The sequence below is a fragment of the Sander vitreus genome, unplaced genomic scaffold, assembly GCF_031162955.1.
Source record: "Sander vitreus isolate 19-12246 unplaced genomic scaffold, sanVit1 ctg920_0, whole genome shotgun sequence".
NCBI lineage: Eukaryota > Metazoa > Chordata > Actinopteri > Perciformes > Percidae > Sander > Sander vitreus.
The window spans coordinates 1-5,632 of record NW_027595999.1 but is presented as its reverse complement, the minus strand read 5'-3'; the positions used below and the strand labels follow the sequence as shown (position 1 = coordinate 5,632).

The 5,632-nt window shown below is 40.2% G+C and overlaps 4 non-coding genes and 1 pseudogene across 4 annotated transcripts; all 5 read right to left on the bottom strand.

The window, feature by feature from the left end:
* Positions 1 to 1,297: 1,297 nt before the first annotated feature.
* On the bottom strand, positions 1,298 to 1,415 carry LOC144515095 (5S ribosomal RNA). The gene has a single exon (XR_013501704.1). It is a non-coding gene; the product is annotated as a 5S ribosomal RNA (ribosomal RNA).
* Positions 1,416 to 2,292: 877 nt separating this feature from the next.
* Positions 2,293 to 2,410, bottom strand: LOC144515093 (5S ribosomal RNA). Its single transcript, XR_013501702.1, has one exon. It is a non-coding gene; the product is annotated as a 5S ribosomal RNA (ribosomal RNA).
* Positions 2,411 to 3,289: 879 nt separating this feature from the next.
* LOC144515096 (5S ribosomal RNA) lies at positions 3,290 to 3,408 on the bottom strand. Its single transcript, XR_013501705.1, has one exon. It is a non-coding gene; the product is annotated as a 5S ribosomal RNA (ribosomal RNA).
* An 871-nt stretch (positions 3,409 to 4,279) lies between these two features.
* On the bottom strand, positions 4,280 to 4,395 carry LOC144515097 (5S ribosomal RNA; annotated as a pseudogene).
* Positions 4,396 to 5,265: 870 nt separating this feature from the next.
* Positions 5,266 to 5,385, bottom strand: LOC144515094 (5S ribosomal RNA). The gene has a single exon (XR_013501703.1). It is a non-coding gene; the product is annotated as a 5S ribosomal RNA (ribosomal RNA).
* Between the last annotated feature and the right edge of the window lie 247 nt (positions 5,386 to 5,632).

Genomic DNA, 5,632 nt, shown 5'->3' with positions numbered 1-5,632 from the left:
AATTAAAGATGTTGCTTCCAAAAAAAGTTGCATCCTCCGTACAGTTTCCTTTGTCATTCTGTCTCCAGCAAAGGAGGAGTAGCGCCTGGCGATGGTGAAATGAGCTTAGAAACCACTGTCTTTGCTTAAGCTCACTAGATGGCAATCTCTGTTCAAAGAAAAGGGTTAAAGGAATGGCAATTCAGTGTGTTTTCAACCTCTTTGCTGAACAGAAAGTGGCGATCTAGTGAGCTCAGAAAATGAAGACAGTGTTTGCTTTGCTTCATTTGACCATTACTAGCGCCTCTGCTGACGGAAAAGAAAAGCTACACCCGGGTATTCTCGGTGGCGGTCTCCCCATCTGCACTCGGGATTCGCCCGATCTCTGCTTAGCTTCTCCGAGATCGGACGACCGGGCGTGTTCAGGTGGTATGGCTGTAAGCGAGTGTAGCAAGTGAAAATGTTTATTTAAAGACGATGAACCCCAGAGGTTCTCAAAACTGTTGAAGACGCAGCCAGCTGAGGAGTACTCAACTACACAATCACACTAGTAGCACCTATACATTTGGTGTAGCTCTCTGGGTAGTTTTTCTAACTACATTCATCTTCGAACCAACAAGTTGAATTGCTTTTTTTTGCTCTCTTTTTCTCGGTAGTGTAATTAACACTGCTGTATTTTTTGACATTCTTTCATTTGTTTTTGTTCCATATTTATTCATTCATTTAGCCTGTTGCTATATGTATTCTTACATGTATGTATTTCCATGTTTATTTTTTTCATTACTGTAATTATTTCTCAATTCTTTTGAACTTTACCTTTACTCAGACTTGAGTGACTTGTCGCTCTTCCGTAAATTTGCATGATCCAAAATGTAGATATCTTTGATTTCAAAACTATCCAGATCGGCACAATCTTGAAGAACAAGAACAAAGAATTCATGGTCAAAGTGCATGAACTCCTACTTGAATTGTTGAACACTGTGAGGTTGTTTATTTTAGTTTTAATTAAAGATGTTGCTTCCAAAAAAAAAGTTGCATCCTCCGTACAGTTTCCTTGTCAGCTCTGTCTCCAGCAAAGGAGGAGTAGCGCCTCTGAGCGATGGTGAAATGAAGCTTTAGCAAACCACTGTCTTTATTTTCTAAGCTCACTAGATGGCAATCTCTGTTCAAAGAAAAGGGTTAAAGGAATGGCAATTCAGTGTGTTTTCAACCCTTTGTTGAACAGAAAGTGGCATCTAGTGAGCCTCAGAAATGAAGACAGTGTTTTGCTTTGCTTCATTTGACCATTACTAGCGCCCCTCTGCTGACGGAAAAGAAAAGCTTACAGCACCGGGTATTCCCAGGCGGTCTCCCATCCAAGTACTGATCCGGCCCGACCCTGCTTAGCTTCCAAGATCGGACGAGATCGGGCGTGTTCAGGGTGGTATGGCCGTAGCGAAGTGTACCAAGTGAAAACAAGCTATTTAAAGACGATGAACCCCAGAGGTTCTCAAAACTGTTGAAGACGCAGTTTGGGGTTGAGGAGTACTCAACTACATGTAATCACACTAGTAGTGCACCTATACATTTTGCAGTAGCTCTCTGGTAGTTCAACTACATTCATCTTCGAACCAACAAGTTGAATTGCTTTTTTTTGCTCTTTTTTTCGGTACTGTAATTAACACTGCTGTATTTTTTAAGCATTCTTTCATTTGTTTTGTTCCATATTTATTCATTCATTTAGCCTGTTGCTATATGTATTCTTACATGTATGTATTTCCATGTTTATTTTTTCATTACTGTAATTATTTCTCAATTCTTTTGAACTTTACCTTTACTCAGACTTGAGTGACTTGTCGTCTTCCGTAAATTTGCATGATCCAAAATGTAGATATCTTTGATTTCAAAACTATCCAGATCGGCACAATCTTGAAGAACAAGAACAAAGAATTCATGGTCAAAGTGCATGAACTCCTACTTGAATTGTTGAACACTGTGAGGTTGTTTATTTTAGTTTTAATTAAAGATGTTAGCTTCCAAAAAAAAAGTTGCATCCTCCGTACAGTTTCCTTGTCAGCTCTGTCTCCAGCAAAGGAGGAGTAGCGCCCTCTGGCGATGGTGAAATGAAGCTTTGCAAACCACTGTCTTTATTTTCTAAGCTCACTAGATGGCAATCTCTGTTCAAAGAAAAGGGTTAAAGGAATGGCAATCCAGTGTGTTTTTCAACCCTTTGTTGAACAGAAAGTGGCATCTAGTGAGCTCAGAAAATGAAGACAGTGTTTTGCTTTGCTTCATTTGACCATTACTAGCGCCCTCTGCTGACGGAAAAGAAAAAGCTTACAGCACCGGGTATTCCCAGGCGGTCTCCCATCCAAGTACTGACCCGGCCCGACCCTGCTTAGCTTCCGAGATCGGACGAGATCGGGCGTGTTCAGGGTGGTATGGCCGTAGCTTTAGTGTACCAAGTGAAAACAAGCTATTTAAAGACGATGAACCCCAGAGGTTCTCAAAACTGTTGAAGACGCAGTTTGGGGTTGAGGAGTACTCAACTACATGTAATCACACTAGTAGTGCACCTATACATTTTGCAGTAGCTCTCTGGTAGTTCAACTACATTCATCTTCGAACCAACAAGTTGAATTGCTTTTTTTGCTCTCTTTTTTCGGTACTGTAATTAACACTGCTGTATTTTTTAAGCATTCTTTCATTTGTTTTGTTCCATATTTATTCATTCATTTAGCCTGTTGCTATATGTATTCTTACATGTATGTATTTCCATGTTTATTTTTTTCATTACTGTAATTATTTCTCAATTCTTTTGAACTTTACCTTTACTCAGACTTGAGTGACTTGTCGTCTTCCGTAGAATTTGCATGATCCAAAATGTAGATATCTTTGATTTCAAAACTATCCAGATCGGCACAATCTTGAAGAACAAGAACAAAGAATTCATGGTCAAAGTGCATGAACTCCTACTTGAATTGTTGAACACTGTGAGGTTGTTTATTTTAGTTTTAATTAAAGATGTTGCTTCCAAAAAAAAAGTTGCATCCTCCGTACAGTTTCCTTTGTCAGCTCTGTCTCCAGCAAAGGAGGAGTAGCGCCTCTGGCGATGGTGAAATGAAGCTTTGCAAACCACTGTCTTTATTTTCTAAGCTCACTAGATGGCAATCTCTGTTCAAAGAAAAGGGTTAAAGGAATGGCAATTCAGTGTGTTTTTCAACCCTTTGTTGAACAGAAAGTGGCATCTAGTGAGCTCAGAAAATGAAGACAGTGTTTTGCTTTTGCTTCATTTGACCATTACTAGCGCCCTCTGCTGACGGAAAAGAAAAGCTTACAGCACCGGGTATTCCCAGGCGGTCTCCCATCCAAGTACTGACCCGCCCGACCCCTGCTTAGCTTCCGAGATCGGACGAGATCGGGCGTGTTCAGGGTGGTATGGCCGTAAGCGAGTGTACCAAGTGAAAACAAGCTATTTAAAGACGATGAACCCCAGAGGTTCTCAAAACTGTTGAAGACGCAGTTTGGGGTTGAGGAGTACTCAACTACATGTAATCACACTAGTAGTGCACCTATACATTTTGCAGTAGCTCTCTGGTAGTTCAACTACATTCATCTTCGAACCAACAAGTTGAATTGCTTTTTTGCTCTCTTTTTTTCGGTACTGTAATTAACACTGCTGTATTTTTAAGCATTCTTTCATTTGTTTTGTTCCATATTTATTCATTCATTTAGCATGTTGCTATATGTATTATTACATGTATGTATTTCCATGTTTATTTTTTCATTACTGTAATTATTTCTCAATTATTTTGAACTTTACCTTTACTCAGACTTGAGTGACTTGTCGTCTTCCGTAAATTTGCATGATCCAAAATGTAGATATCTTTGATTTCAAAACTATCCAGATCGGCACAATCTTGAAGAACAAGAACAAAGAATTCATGGTCAAAGTGCATGAACTCCTACTTGAATTGTTGAACACTGTGAGGTTGTTTATTTTAGTTTTAATTAAAGATGTTGCTTCCAAAAAAAAAAGTTGCATCCTCCGTACAGTTTCCTTGTCAGCTCTGTCTCCAGCAAAGGAGGAGTAGCGTCTCTGGCGATGGTGAAATGAAGCTTTGCAAACCACTGTCTTTATTTTCTAAGCTCACTAGATGGCAATCTCTGTTCAAAGAAAAGGGTTAAAGGAATGGCAATTCAGTGTGTTTTCAACCCTTGTTGAACAGAAAGTGGCATCTAGTGAGCTCAGAAAATGAAGACAGTGTTTTGCTTTGCTTCATTTGACCATTACTAGCGCCCTCTGCTGACGGAAAAGAAAAGCTTACAGCACCGGGTATTCCCAGGCGTCTCCCATCCAGTACTGACCTCGGCCCGACCCTGCTTAGCTTCCGAGATCGGACGATCGGGCGTGTTCAGGGTGGTATGGCCGTAAGCGAGTGTACCAAGTGAAAACAAGCTATTTAAAGACGATGAACCCCAGAGGTTCTCAAATACTGTTGAAGACGCAGTTTGGGGTTGAGGAGTACCAACTACATGTAATCACACTAGTAGTCACCTATACATTTTGCAGTAGCTCTCGGTAGTTCAACCACATTCATCTTCGAACCAACAAGCTTGAATTGCTTTTTTTGCTCTCTTTTTTCTCGGTACTGTAATTAACACTGCTGTATTTTTTAAGCATTCTTTCATTTGTTTTGTTCCATATTTATTCATTCATTTAGCCTGTTGCTATATGTATTCTTACATGTATGTATTTCCATGTTTATTTTTTTCATTACTGTAATTATTTCTCAATTCTTTGAACTTTACCTTTACCAGACTTGAGTGACTTGTCGCCTTCCTCGTAAATTTGCATGATCCAAAATGTAGATATCTTTGATTTCAAAACTATCCAGATCGGGCACAATCTTGAAGAACAAGAACAAAGAATTCATGGTCAAAGTGCATGAACTCCTACTTGAATTGTTGAACACTGTGAGGTTGTTTATTTTAGTTTTAATTAAAGATGTTGCTTCCAAAAAAAAGTTGCATCCTCCGTACAGTTTCCTTGTCAGCTCTGTCTCCAGCAAAGGAGGAGTAGCGCCTCTGGCGATGGTGAAATGAAGCTTTGCAAACCACTGTCTTTATGCTTAAGCTCACTAGATGGCAATCTCTGTTCAAAGAAAAGGGTTAAAGGAATGGCAATTCAGTGTGTTTTCAACCCTTTGTTGAACAGAAAGTGGCATCTAGTGAGCTCAGAAAATGAAGACAGTGTTTTGCTGCTTCATTTGACCATTACTAGCGCTCTGCTGACGGAAAAGAAAAAGCTTACAGCACCGGGTATTCCCAGGCGGTCTCCCATCAGGGTACTGACCCGGCCCGACCCCTGCTTAGCTTCCGAGATCGGACGAGATCGGGCGTGTTCAGGGTGGTATGGCCGTCAGCGAGTGTACCAAGTGAAAACAAGCTATTTAAAGACGATGAACCCCAGAGGTTCTCAAAACTGTTGAAGACGCAGTTTGGGGTTGAGGAGTACTCAACTACATGTAATCACACTAGTAGTGCACCTATACATTTTTGCAGTAGCTCTCTGGTAGTTCAACTACATTCATCTGAACCAACAAGTTGAATTGCTGCTTTTTGCTCTCTTTTTCGGTACTGTAATTAACACTGCTGTATTTTTAAGCATTCT